Source organism: Jaculus jaculus, chromosome 19 (genome assembly GCF_020740685.1).
Source record: "Jaculus jaculus isolate mJacJac1 chromosome 19, mJacJac1.mat.Y.cur, whole genome shotgun sequence".
Classification (NCBI taxonomy): Eukaryota; Metazoa; Chordata; class Mammalia; order Rodentia; family Dipodidae; genus Jaculus; species Jaculus jaculus.
In genome coordinates, this window is record NC_059120.1 from 55,700,105 (window position 1) to 55,714,656 (window position 14,552).

Below are 14,552 nucleotides of genomic sequence, written 5' to 3' on the forward strand. Positions count from 1 at the left end.
TATTTTTACTACCTTGAAAACTTTTTTTTTTTTTTTTTTGAGGTAGGGTTTCATTGTAGTCTAGGCTGACCTGGAATTCACTATGTAGTCTCAGGGTGACCCTGAATTCATGGCAATCCCCTATCTCTGCCTCCTGAGTGCTGGGACTAAAGGTGTGCAAAACCATGCTCAGTGGCAATTCTTTTCAAGTGTCTTATTTGGGATAATTACCTAGTAGATCCAGTATATCACTTTAGAGACTGAGAATCAACTTCAGAGAAAAATGGTCTCTTCACTCTTAGCTTTTTTTTTTGGTTTTCAAGGTAGGGTCTCACTCTCTAGCTCAGGCTGACCTGGAATTCACTATGTAGTCTTCTCAGGGTGGCCTCAAAGTCATGGTGATCCTCTTACCTCTGTCTCCTGAGTGCTGGGATTAAAGGCGTGTGTCACCACACCTGGCACTCTTAGTTTTTTTTAAATAATGTATACACCAGGACCTCTAGCCACTGCAAAAAAAAATTTCAGATGCATGTGCCACTTTGTACATCTGGCTTTACCTGGCTATCAGGGAACTGAACCTGGGCTTGCAGGCTTTGCAAGCAAGTGCCTTTAAGTGCTGACCCATATCCCCAGCCTGTTTTTCATTTTTGGAAAAATATTTTTATTTACTTCAAAGGGGGGGGCAGAGAGAAGAAGGGAGGAAGAGAGGGAGGGGGTGTGTGTGTGTTTGGGCATACCAGGGCCTCTTGCCATTGCAAACAAACTCCAAACACATGCACTGCTTTATGCAGCTCGCTTTATATGGGAAATGGGGAACTGAACCCCAGTCATCAGACTTTGCAAGCATCTTTAACACTGAGCCCTCCCAAATTCAGCTTTTTAAAAAAAATATATTTTTTATTTGAGAGAGAGGGGAGGGAGGGGGAGAGGGAGGAAGAGGCAGATAGAAAGAATGGGCACACCAAGGCCTCTAGCCATTGCAAACACACTCCAGATGCACGCACCCTTTGTGTATCTGGCTGACATGTTTCCTGGGGAATGAAACCAGGGTCCTTAGGCTTTGCAGGCAAATGCCTTAACGGCTGAACCACTTTCCCAGCCCCCAGCTTCTGTTTTTCAATAGCCAGCAAATGAAGTCTTTCACAAAAGTTTGTATGGCATTATGTAAGTATCTTTGTATGTATGAGAAAAGGAAGGAAACATTTGTTTGTATAAAGGAGGCTGCTTGAATAATTTTTTCTTTTTAAAAAATTTTTTTTATTTATTTATTTGAGAGCGACAGAGAGAGAAAGAGGCAGACAGAGATAGAGAGAGCGAGAATGGGCGCACCAGAGCCTCCAGCCACTTCAAACGAACTCCAGACGCGTGCGCCCCCTTGTGCATCTGGCTAATGTGGGTCCTTAGGCATCACAGGCAAGTGCTTAACCGCTAAGCCATCGCTCCAGCCCTGTTTGAATAATTTTGAATACATTAACTCTCAAACTGCTACTTTACTACCCTAAATTATTTTACATGTCTTTTAGATCCTGGTCACTTCATATACTTTCTCATGTGGTCTTTAATGTGCATAGCTTGTCTTCATTATTAATGGACCTCCATTAGAATCTGATAATACTGCTGAGTATGGTGACACACACCTTTAATCCCAGCATTTGGGAGGCAGAGGTAGGAGGATTGCAGTGAATTCAAAGCCAGCCTGGGACCACACACTGAATTTCTGGTCAGCCTGGTCTAGAGTGGGACCCTACCTGGGGGGAAAAAAAATTTGCTAGTACTTTGTTATAGGTAGAATATGCTGGAAACAGAAAGAGGAAGAATAATTTCTACTCTGATATGGTTGGTCTAACAGAAAAGTGAAAACAGCAAACAAATTACATGGCCAGGCAAAAACAATATAAATTCTTGGTCAATGTAATAGCACAGAGGAATTAAAACTTAAAAAGGTTTCTTAACTATGGAGTACTTGAAAATTATGTCAAGATACAGCTCATTGATCCTCTGGCAATTTACTCAAATCAGTAAATACTGAGTATTTAATGAGTAGCCAGGTGTGGTAGTGCACACCTTTAATCCTAGCACTGGAGAGGCAGGGGCAAGGGGATTGCCGTGAGTTCAAGGCCACCCTGAGATTACATGGTGAATTCCAGGTCAGCCTGAGCTAGACTGAGACCCTTAAAAAAAGGGGGGGGGCAATATGAACTCAGCTCTGGAAACAACAGTCAAGACATAGCTGGTTGGAGATATTGTTCAGTGGTTAAGGTGCCTGCCTGCAAAGCCTAATGACTCGGGTTCAAATCCCTAGTACTTACCTAAAGCCAGGTGCACAATGTGGCACACACATCTAGAGTTCATTTACCGCAGCTGGAGGCCCTGACACTCCTATTCTCTCTCTGCTTGCAAATAAATAAAAGTATTTCAAAAATTTATTAATATATATACATATACATATGTATGTTTTTTTTCCAAAGTAGGGTCTCACTCTCACTCAGGCTGTCTCCTGAGGGCTGGGATTAAAGGCATGTGCCACCATGCCCGGCCCTATGTACATTTATGCTTGTTTACACCACCTTTCTGGCTCATAATTCATGTTATGGAGCACAGAATTTTAGAAATAGGGTCAAGGCACTCACTTGCAAAGCCTAAAGTCCTGGGTTTGATTTCCAGTACCCACAGAAACCCAGATGCACAAAGTGGCACATATATCTGGTTTGTTTGCAGCTGCAGGAGACCCTGAACACGTTTTCTCTGTTTGTAAATAAAAAAATATTTTAAGGGCTAGACAGAGAGCTCAGCAGTTAAGGTGATACTTGCTTGCAAAACCTGCCAGGGTTTGATTCCCCAGTACCCACATAAAGCCAGAAAGTGGTACATGTGTCAGGAGCTTGTTTGCAGCAGCTAGAGGTCCTGGTGCACCAATTTTCTCTCTCTCTGCTTGCAAATAAATAAAATATATTTATATAAAAAAAGATGGGTGTGGTGGCACATGCCTTTAATCCCAGCACTTGGGAGGTACAGGGAGGAGGATCACTGTGAGTTCAAGGCCACCCTGAGACTCCATAGTGAATTCCAGGTCAGCCTGGGCTAGAGTCCCTACCTCAAAAAAGAAAAAAAAAAAAAAAAGATTCTCTTGGGGGTTGGAGAGATGGCTCAGTGGTTAAAGTGCTCACCTGCAAAGACCAAGAACTTGGGTTCGATTCCCCAGTACTCACATAAAGCCAGATGCACAAGGTGGTGCATGTGCCTGTAGTTTGTTTGCAGTGGCCAGTATACCCATTCTCATTTTCCCTTTCTCTCTCACAAATAAAATATCTTTTAAAAAAGTTTTAAGCCAGGTGTGATGGTGCATACCTCAGGAGGTTGAGGTAGAAGGAATGCCTTGAGCTTAAGGCCACCATGAGACTACATAGTGAATTCCAGGTCAGCCTGGGCTAGAGCAAGACCCTACCTTGAACGACCCCCCACACCTCAAATAATTAAACAAAAAACCAAATTAGAACTGGGAGGGACCACAGAGATTATTTTGTCCCATTAATGTTACAACTGGAGATCCTGACATTAGGGTATGGATTCATCATTTCTGCAAACTTAAGTTTGCAAAGGAAATTAACTGTTAAGAAAGTCAATCATTGTCACATCTTTTCTTTTAGGCCCAAAACACTAATAGTTTTTCAGTTCTGAAACTATCATAAGCAGCAACAGAGGGTGCAAAGACTAGCAGGTGACCATATACTCAAGAGAGAAGTAGAAAGTTTGAGTAAGTAACATGAGTACACAGGACCTAGGAAATTGATTTAGCAAAGGCAGAGGGAGACCCCAAGAGTTGGTTATCAAGTTTCTGAATAGGACACTTGTTAGATGGTATATCAGGAAATGTTGATAATTTTGTGATAGAGTGTATATCACAGGAAGAAAGCTGGTGACAAGGACAAATTTGTTGACTGGCCTCCATTTGAACCAAAAGCTAAATGTCAGAACTACTCTTCAGGTAATGTACTTCCCAGGTTGAGCTGATGAAGTCAAATTAGTCAAAACCAAACCAGGTGGCTGAAGAGATGGCTTAGCGGTTAAGCGCTTGCCTGTGAAGCCTAAGGACGCTGGATCGAGGCTTGATTTCCCAGGTCCCATGTAAGCCAGATGCACAAGGGGGAGCATGCATCTGGAGTTCCTTTGCAGTGCCTGGAGGCCCTGGCGCGCCCATTCTCTCTGCCTCTTTGTCTTCAAAAGTTTTTTTTTTTTGAAAAAAACACACACCAGCCAGGATAGTAGATAATGCGGACAGTGTGGTGTCACATGCCTATAATCCCAGCACTAAGGAGGTAGAAGCAGGAAGATCAGGAATTTAGTCATTCTTGGCAGGACAAGTGTTTGAGGCCAACCTAGGTAGACTACATGAACAAAGACAAACCACCACCGAACAGAATGAAGAGGGCTGGGAAGATGGCTTAACGTTTAAGGTGCTTGCCTGTGAAGCCTAAGAACCCAGATTTGATTCTCCAGTACCCACATCACATACATGCACAAGGCAGCGGATGCCTCTGGAGTTCGTTTACAGTGACTAGAGGCCCTGGACCGCCCATTCTATCTACCCTCCCCCCTTTTTTTCCCTCTCTCCCCTTCTCAAACAAATAAATATTTTTAAAAATAGGGGGAAAAAAGTGAAAAACAAAAGCTGGGAGTGGTGGTTCACACCTTCAATCCCAGCACTCGGGAGGCAGAGGTAGGAGGATCGCTGTGAGTTCGAGGCCAGCCTGATGCTACATAGTGAATTCCAGGTCAGCCTGGGCGAAAGCGAGACCCTACCTCGGAAAAAAAGAAAAGAACAGGACGTAGTGTGCAAACCTGGTTGGGGCAAATCCCCCTTCTGCCCCGACCACAGGGCTCCACCATTTTCTTCAGACGCGGTTACGAGCTCCTACTAGGTGCGGAGCCTCCGCAGCCCGGGCTCGGACCCGCCCTGGCCCTTCACGCACCCCCCCACGGGTCCAGCACGTCCTTTCCCTCCTCAGCCTGCCTCCCAGCTGCCCACAGCCCGGCCTGGCCGCCCCGTCTCCCCCAGACTTCGTCCCGAGCCGCCTTTACCACTCCTCTCGAGACCGGCGTCGCCCGCGCTTCGCCTCGCACCTCAGCCAAAGGCCTCTCCGCCCAAGCCATTGGCCCGCCCACCCCACAGAGCGCCCGGGCCAATCAACGTCCAGGCTCCAGGGCCGACCAATCGCCCCTCTCCACCGGCAACCAATCTTCACGCGGAGTCGTGCTGGTGGAGTCCAATCACCCGGATGAAATTCCATCAGCGCGGGGCGGGGCGGGGTAGGGCGCCGAGAGTTAACCGAGATTCACCTGCTGGGAATTAAGCAGCCAATCAGCAGCCTCGCCGTCCCATCTCTAAGCCAATTGGCGGAGGAGACGTCCGCTTGGATCCTTGCGGGGAGGGCGGGGAGGCGAGGATGCGAGGCCAGCTGTCCCTCCTGCGTGTGGCGGTTCCCACCAGGTGAGGGTCTTTGTCAAGGCCAGTGGTCGTTCCACAGCCCCGAGGACCCCCTGGGGGAGCGGCTTACGTGATGGGCGGCGCCCCGCCACGCGTTTCTCCCTGCGAGCATCCTTCCATACGTATCCCAACCGTGACCGGGGCTCTCCGGAGACGCGGCCGACCGTCATCTGGAGAAGGGGACGCGGGTGTGGAGGTGGCTGCAAGGGAGCCCCGCGGGGCTTCGGTCCTCGGCCCGCCCAGGCGCCCGCTCGACCTCGCAGGGGCCCGGTGCGGTCCGGTGGGGCCGTTTCTGGACGTTGGGAACGGTTGGACCCGCGCAGCCTCGAGGACGCGCCCCCGCATCCCCTGCGCCCAGGCGCCCCGCAGACGACGTCGCTCCTGGTCCCCACCCCTCCCCGTCCACCCCGGGGGAGAGCCTCCTCCGCTCGCTGCTTCCAACGCCTGGCACGTGAGGAGCGCGCTGCAAACGTTCCGCGTCTTCGTTAGCTGCCTCTGGGTGGGTTTTTCTGTTTCTGTGGTTTAGTTTTGGAAGGGACAGGGCCGCCCTGTGCCGCTGAAGCTGGTCTCAGATGCTTTGTGCTCAAGTGATCCTCCTGGCCGGAGCCTGCGGAGTAGCTGCAGGGGCAGACACGCTAGTGATTTTCTTTCTTTCTTTCTTTCTTTAAATATGCATCTTGAATAAGCAAATGTATACATATTCTAGAGACTTTAAAAGGTGATTACAGAGAATGTCTTGTCAGAGGCAGTCAGTACAACCAATTTCTTGTGAATTTTTCTCAAGATATATAGTTAACATGCATGCGTGTATATGTGTGGCATATAATACATACATACATGCATACATATATAAATACGTGTTTATCCAGTTAAAACATGCTATACATAGAATTTTGTAATTTCCTTTTATATAATCTAGAAATCTTAACATAGCAGCACATATCTGCTTCATAGTTTTACAGTATGACATCAATATATAAAATATATTTAACCAGACCTTTAATATAAGTTCATTTTCAAGTACATGCTTCAGTTTGTTCTTATATGAATATAGCTGTATGGTAAATACTTAGGAATGTAAATACTCGATCAAAAATGTGCATAGTTTTTTTTTTTTTTCATTTGAGCATACACAATCTTTGTTTTTGAGACAGGATCCCGTGAAGCCCAGGCTGTCCTGAGCTCACTGTATAGATCAGGCTGGCCTTGAACTCATGGTGATCCACCTGCCTCAGCCTCTCTTGAGTGTGGTAATTTGGACTATCGGTGTGAATTACCACACCTGGTTCATGGACATACGCAGTTTTGCAACCTTCCTCCCACCAAGATTTTTTTCTAACTTTCATTCTACTAGCAATATTTTTATTTTATTTTATTTTGGTTTTTCGAGGTAGGGTCTCACTCTAGACCAGGCTGACCTGGAATTCACTATGGATTCTCAGGGTGGCCTCGAACTCATGGCAATCCTCCTACCTCTTACCTCCCGAGTGCTGGGATTAAAGGCATGTGCCACCATGCCTGGCTACTAGCAATATTTTTAAAGGATTTTAATTCGTATTGGTAAACTGCCTTCCACAGGAGTTTTCATTTTTTCCTCTCCCATCAGCCATAGTATGAAAAGGAATGTTTAATATTATCACACAGCTTGAGTTTTTACAAACTGATAGTGTAAATGGCATGTTACTGCAGTTTTCTTGTTTCTTTTTCTGTAAGTAAAGTTGTGCATCTATTAATATGTTTAAATGAAAATTTTTGTAAGCTGTTTACGTGTTTGATTCATATTTTGTTGGTTATTGAATCTTTCCTTAATATTTGTTCATTGTATATAAGTTGGAAATACTTTCCCTTTTCTCACTTTATTCTGTCTTTTTACTTTATTTATGGTGACTTTTTCACTGTGCAATGTTTACATAGTTGAATTTATCTACATCTTTGATAACTAGTGGATTTCATATCATATTTAGAAAAGCATTAAGATTATTTTTAAAACTTTCCTTAACTAGACTCTTTTGTGTCTTTGCATATGGAAAGTTTTGATTGTTTTGGAATTAATTTTGGTATGAGTGTGTGGTAGAGATTCAGTTTTGTTTTGTTACATCCAATTATATACTTTAATAATAACCTAATTGCTACATGTATCTCAGTCTGTTTTGTTCCATCATTTGTTGTACTTATGTTCCAATACCATACAGTTGTGTTTTGTTTTGTTTTGTTTTGAGGGGGAGGGATTTTTTGAGGCAGGGTCTCACTCCTGCTCAGTACGTCCTGGAACTCAACTCTAGTCCAAGCTGGCCTTGAACTCAACTGTCCTCCAACCTCAGCTTCCTGAGTGCTGGGATTAAAGCCATGAGTCACTGTGCCTAGTTTACCACCCTCTTTTCAAAAATTGATATATACTATGTGTTTTTAGCACAATTTTAAAAGTTTGTGTAAGCTGGGCGTGCATCTAATGTACCAACAATAAGTGTAGGTTTTGTTTGTCTGAGACAAGGTCTTATACATAACCCAGGCTGGCCTGGAGCTCAAGGAAATTCTGCTTTAGCCTTCTGAGTGCTGGGGTTCTAGGCATGAGCCACTACTCCTAGACATTAAATATACATCTTTTAAAAATATTTATTTATTCATTTGAGATGGGGAGGGGGAGGGAGGGAGAGAGAGAATGGTGGGCCAGGGCCTCCAGCCACTGCAAACAAACTCCAGATGCATGTGCCGCCTTGTGCATCTACCTTATGTGGGTACTGGGGAATCAAACCTGGGTCCTTAGGCTTCACAGGCCAGTGCCTGAACCACCAAGCCATCTCTCCAGCCCCCATTAAATAAACATCTTGGTGAATTTTCCAAAGTAGGACATTTTGTGTAACTAGCACCAGGTCAAGAAACATGGCCAAAAGCCACTCACGGATCCCTTCCTAGTCCTGTCTCTCTTCAAGAGAGCATGACAGAGTATGCAGTCTTTATGCCTGGCTTCCTTTGTTCAAATTATTGCTATGATACTCAGCCATATTGTATACAATTTTTTTGTGTTGTTTTTCAGGGTAAAGTCTTGCTCTAGCCCAGGCTGACCTGGAATTCACTATGTAGTCTCAGGGTGGCCACGAACTCACAGTGATCCTCCTACCTCTGCCTCCTGAGTGCTGGGATTAAAGGCTGGGTCCTTTGGCTTTGCAGGCAAGCGCCTTCACCACTAAGCCATCTCTCCAGCCCAGGCAGGGGTTCTAAACCTCACTCCTTGGGGTCCATGATGGCTTCAGAATGACTGGATGATGAACAAACACTTTTACTCATCTTTTTATTTATTTTTGGTTTCTCGAGGTAGTGTCTTACTGTAGTCCCAGGGTGGCCTTGAATGCACATGATTCTCCTACCTCTGCCTCCAGAATGCTGGGATTAAGGGTGTGTATCACCACACCCAGCTCACTTTTACTCATATCTTTTTTTGGGGGGAGGGGGAAGAGAGAAAGAGGGGGAGAGAGAGGGCACACTAGGGCTTCAGCCACTGCAAATGAACTCCAGATGCATGCCCCACCTTGTGCACCTGGCTTATGTGGGTCCTGGAGAATCGAACATGGGGTCCTTTGGCTTTGCAGGCAAGTGCCTTAACTACTAAGCCATCTCTTCAGCCCCTTTTACTCATATCTTGCACCACATACTTTCAGAGGAGTGTGGGACGCAAGGTTGAGGGTCATTGCTGTGCAAGGCTTCCATCCCTTGAAACAGGATCTGTCACAGCAAAGAGATTGGAGAACCAGTTTATAAAGGAACCACGTATAGGAAGTGCTGAAAGGTGCCCATGGACTTTGGGTCTAGTCTCTCATCTTAGGTTCTTGGATGCTCTTATGAAATGGAAGAAGGAGGGTGTAGGACATTTCAGGAAGGTTTCCAGCAGGGTTGAGCAGAAGGTGGACAGAGTGAATGGTCAGACAGCTCACAAATTGTTCTACCATACTGGGCATTTCTGAGTGGCCTTTCTCTAAAAGGTTTCAGAGGTTAGAACCTGGAAAAGGAGCTAGGATACCTGAAACCTCCTTTTTATTTTTTCCAGGTAGGGCCTCACTCTGGCCGAGGCTGACCTGGAATTCACTATGTAGTCTCCTATCTCTGCCTCTCGAGTGCTGGGATTAAAGGTGTGTGCCACCACGCCCAGCTGAAACCTCCATTTTTAAAATCCTCCTGAGATGGTTCTTTGCTGGGAGGCGCGGGCATTTCCCTCTCTTTACCTGATCCCTGGAATTTCTGCTCCTTTCTGCCTCTCCCTTGAGACCGTCATGGTACTGGGAGAAGAGAGGGAAAAGAAAGCAAAAACAATCACCTTCCTGAACCAGGTGCATTAGAGGTCAGACTCAACAACTGGTCTGCAGTCCCTGTAAGCGTGGAGTGGGTGCGACTGAAAGTGTCACTTTTCTCACAGGTCCTGGGAGAGTGAGTTACAGAGTATAATAGAATATATATATATATGTATATATATATATATATATATATATATGTGTGTGTGTGTGTGTGTGTGTGTGTGTGTATGCATATATGTACATACATATGTATGTATGCATGTGTTACATGATTAACGTAATAATATATATAATGATTAAATTATATATATATATATATAATTTTGAGAGACAAAAAGAAGCAGAGAGAGAGAGAATGGGCATGCCAGGACCTTCAGCCTGCTTCAGCAAGCCCTAGATGCATGTGCCCTTGTGCGACATTGCACGCTTGCGTCACTGTGCATCTGACTATGAGAGACCTGGAGACTTGAACATGAGTTCTTGGGCTTCACAGGCAAGTGCCTTAATAGCTAAGCCATCTCTCCAGTCCATAAATAAATATTTTTTTAAAAAATTAAAATCAGGGTGGTGTACACCTTTCTTTATTCCAGCACTTGGGAAGCAGAGGTAAGAGGATTGCTGTGATTTTGAGGCCAGCCTGGAACCACAGAGTGAATTCCAGGTCAGCCTGGGTTAGAGAGAGACCCTACCTTGAAAAAACAGCAAAAAACTTATCACACATAAAACACTGGTATAGAGAACAGACCCTCTATAAATGTTTTTTTCTCCCTGTTAACACTGTCTCACCCTCTGCAGAGCCTCCTTTGGATGGAACCCATGTGTAACACAGAGCCATCACATCCTTGCATGTGGATACACCCCACAAACTTTGTAGTAAACATGCACACACACACTCACACTTTTTTTTTGTTGTTGTTGTTGTTTTGAAGTCGGGTATCACCCTAGTCCAGGCCGACCTGGAACTCACTATGTAGTCTTAGGGTGGCCTTGAACTCAAGGTGTTCCACCTACCTGTGCCTCCCAAGTGCTGGGATTAAAGGCCTGTGCCACCACGCCCGGCTTATACACCACACTCTTACTCCCAGTTGCATTTACACACTCACTGACTCACTAGCAGCAGTTGTGCTGTCTGTCATACCTGAGCTGACAGCACCCTTCCCACACAGTTACCAGATGAGCTGCGGCCATCCCAGTGACCTTGTTACAGTCATAGGCTTTGCTCTTTCAAGGTTTCCTGGGGGAGGTATGTAAAGAGAGTGGATGTGGTAATGGAGAGTAACCCACAGGCATCTGAGATGTGACTGGGTTTCTCGGGGAAGACTTGACTTACTGAAGAGACCCTAGCCTTTGCCCAGAGTCTTTTTTAAAATAATTTTTAAAAAATTTGTTCATTTTTATTTATTTAGTTGAGAGTGACACACACACACACACACACACACACAGAGAGAGAGAGAGAGAGAAAGAGAGAGAGAGAGAGAGAGACAGACAGAGAGAGAGAATGGGTGCGCCAGGGCCTCCAGTCACTGCAACTGAGCTCCAGACATGTGTGCCTCCTTGTGCATCTGGCTAATGTGGGTTCTGGGGAATCGAGCCTCGAACCAGGGTCCTTAGGCTTCACAGACAAGCACTTAACCGCTAAGCCATCTCTCCAGCCCTTGCCCAGAGTCTTAATATCTGGAGCGACACTGTCCAGGCTGCTTGCCACAAGTACGACGGAGCACTAGTGAAGGTGATGGTGGAGCTGAGGAATGGAAACTTACTCTTGGTTCAGTGACCAGAAAAATCTTAAGTTTGCTATGTGAATCTGCTGTTGTTTTGCTGTTGTTGAGACAGGCTCTTATGTAACCCAGGCTGGCCTTGAACTCACTATGTATTGGAGCATAGCCTTAAACTCCTGATCCTCCTGCCTCTGCCTCCTGAGTGCTGGTATTACAGGCATGTGCCACCTTTGAATAATTTTTAAATCACTTTAGAAATATTTTTATTTATTCATTAGAGAGAGAGAGAATGGGCACACCTGGCCCTCCAGCTGCTGCAAACAAACTCCAGACACATGCACCACCTTGTGCATCTGGCTTACATGGGTCCTGGAATCATACTTGAGTCCTTTGGCTTTGCAGGCAGGTGCCTTAACTGCTAAGCCATTCCTCCATCCCTCTTTATTTATTTATTTTTATTTTGGTTTTTCGAGGGAGGGTCTCACTCTAGCCCAGGCGGACCTGGAATTTACTATGGAGTCTCAGGGTGGCCTCAAACTCATGGCGATCCTCCTACCTCTGCCTCCCAAGTGCTGGGATTAAAGGCATGCGCCACCACGCCCAGCCCCTTTTTATGTTTTGAGGTAGGGTCTTACTCTAGCCCCAAGCTGAATTGGAATTCACTATGTAGTCTCAGGCTGGCTTTGAACTCACAGTGATTCTCCTACCTCTGCCTCCCAAGTGCTGGGATTAAAGGTGTGCGCCACTACACACCTGGCTACCTTTGAATAAATTTTATGAAAGTTAAATACAGGTATTTCTGATGGCAGTTTTAATAACTGAATTGAGATGTGCAACAAGTATATACTATATTTCAAAGACAGTATGAAAAACTAATGTGAAATATTTTACTACTGATTTTTATGTTGGTGACCTTGAAATGATAATTTGAGTGCATTTGGGTTAAATAAAATATAGTATTAAAATTATACATGCTTAATTTTAATTTTTTTTTTTGGTGTTTCGAGGTAGGGTCTCAGTGTGTCGCAGGCTAACCTGAAATTCACTGTGTAGTCTCAGGGTGGCCTCGAACTCATGGCCATCCTCCTACCTCTGCCTCCCAAGTGCTGGGATTAAAGGCTCACACCACCACACCTGGCTAATTTTTATTTTTTTAAATGTGGCTAGTAGAAAAAATTTTCCGGACAGTATCATGTTGCCTAGGCTGGCTTCAAACTGATGATGCAGCTAAGGGTGACCCTGTGATTCTTGTGCTCCCACCTCCTAAATGCCAGGATTCTTACAACTATGCCCAGCTCAATTCACCACCATAGAGCTCCCTATGTGACTGGACTTCTCTTCCTGTTGTATCTCTGGCCTTGAGACTTTGGGCAGCGGCATCTCTCTGGGGAGACGCCCCGCTGTTCCTTGTTCCCCGGGGCTTCCCAGAGACTTCTCTGCAGCAGGTCTGCTGTGTGTCCTTATCTGCATTGCAGAGGGCTGCTACAGTGAGGCGCAGTGGCCGCCAGCTGGATTCTCATATTCACCTGTGCCCCGCTCAAGAGTCTGCCTGCCCCAAGTCCAGCTTTGCCCGCCCAGTGACATCAGCTGCTCTCATTCACCTGTCAGGGACAGCTGAAACTGGGACTCTTGTAATGAGTGGTCCCCTTACAGCAAGGGCAGCAGGCAGCAGCCAGAGAGAGCTCAGAGGCAGATGGTGTGCTGTGGGACAGGCAGGGACTCTGGCAGGAGGAGGGAAACTAAGGACACCGGGCAGATGCTGCAGTCGAGACAGAGAGGCTCCCCGTGAGGCCGTGTGACTGTACTTGTCAGTCCCTCCTCCTGTCCTCTCCCGCCCCGCCCTCCCCCACCTTCTGATGCCATGCTGTGCCCGTCTAGAGCTCCCAGCATCTCTGGTTCTGCTCTGTCCTTTGTTTGAAGCCACTCTGTGGTAGTCAGCAGTTCCAGCTCTCCTCCTACCTCCCCACGGAGGTGACATTTCTCCAGGGGCAGCTTCCCACTGGGGCCCGCACTAGATGCAGCCGGCGGCGGCGCTGCAGGAGGGTGACACGGGCGGTCCCTCGCGGTCCTCTTTCCCGGGGCTGCGCTGTGCTGTGGCTGGCTAAGCCACCTTCTCTTGTTCGGCCCAGCTTAGACCCTGCTACATTCTGGGTCCTCCCCCCCGCTTGAAGCTGCAAGTTCTTGTGTTTGCTAGTCATTTTCTAGGAGTTCCCCCCGACTCCCCCAGTGCACTAGGGATCTGCAACACTGGAATGGCTAAGGAGGTGGAGGAGCGAAGGCACTGGGTTTCCTAGGCGGGGGCTTTGGCACAGGGGTGTGCTGGAAGGTGAGGGACAGCAGAGGAGGCAGAGTGGGTGGAGGCTAAAAGAAACTAGGACCGCCGATCTCCCCAGGCCCGGTAGGCCTCCTTCCCCTGTGTGTCAGGCTAGGCTAGTTGAAGACTATTAGCTATTGGGACACACGATCCAGCCAGAGGGAAAGAGCAGGGAGAAATGACCTGAAGTAAAGAAAGTTCCTAACTTTCAATCCCAGCACTGGGGAGGCTGAGGTAGGAGGATTGCCATGAGTTCCAGGTCCGCCTGGACTGTTGAGTAAGTTCCAAGTCAGCCTGGGCTGAGTGAGACCTTGCTTTAAAAAAAAAAAGCACAAAGAGATTCCCAGAGATGGTGTTTTGTTCTGGCTGCAACCATGTTGGCCTTTGGCAGCAGGTTTAATGCTGAGACGGTGTGAAAAGCAGTGGAGGGTCGTGCGCACAGAATGCCAGGATGTTAGCTCTCCCCTCACCTCCGGCCTACACTCAACATGCATGGGAGAACGCCTGGATGAGGAGCCGATTCCAAGGAGCCAGTGGCATTTTCCGGCCCCACTTCAGAAATAATCTCACTGCTGTGTTTGGCAACTGGTGCTAGCTATTAAAGCATAGAAGTTTGCAGAGGAAGCCTAGTGATTAGCAGACTGGAGCCTTGGCCATGTATCCTGCTTGGGGGTGAGCTGCGAAGGGAGGGCTGCGCCAATTACCGAGTCTGTCTCTGCAGCCCTCTGGGCCCCAGAGAAGAGATGACAATGCTGTCCTCAGACTAGAAA

At 46.7% G+C, this 14,552-nt stretch overlaps 1 protein-coding gene across 3 annotated transcripts in view; it reads right to left on the reverse strand.

Annotated features, from left to right (window-relative positions):
• Positions 1-5,121, reverse strand: part of Tdrkh (tudor and KH domain containing) — a 28,732-nt gene extending 23,611 nt beyond the window's left edge. For 2 of the 3 annotated variants that reach the window (XM_004667166.2, XM_045138409.1), the window contains exon 1: positions 5,059-5,121. The gene's annotated coding sequence lies outside the window, so the exon portion shown is untranslated. Of the gene's footprint in view, positions 1-4,818; positions 4,934-5,058 lie in introns of those variants that run through there. The other variant, XM_045138411.1, reaches the window with a different exon arrangement.
• Between the last annotated feature and the right edge of the window lie 9,431 nt (positions 5,122-14,552).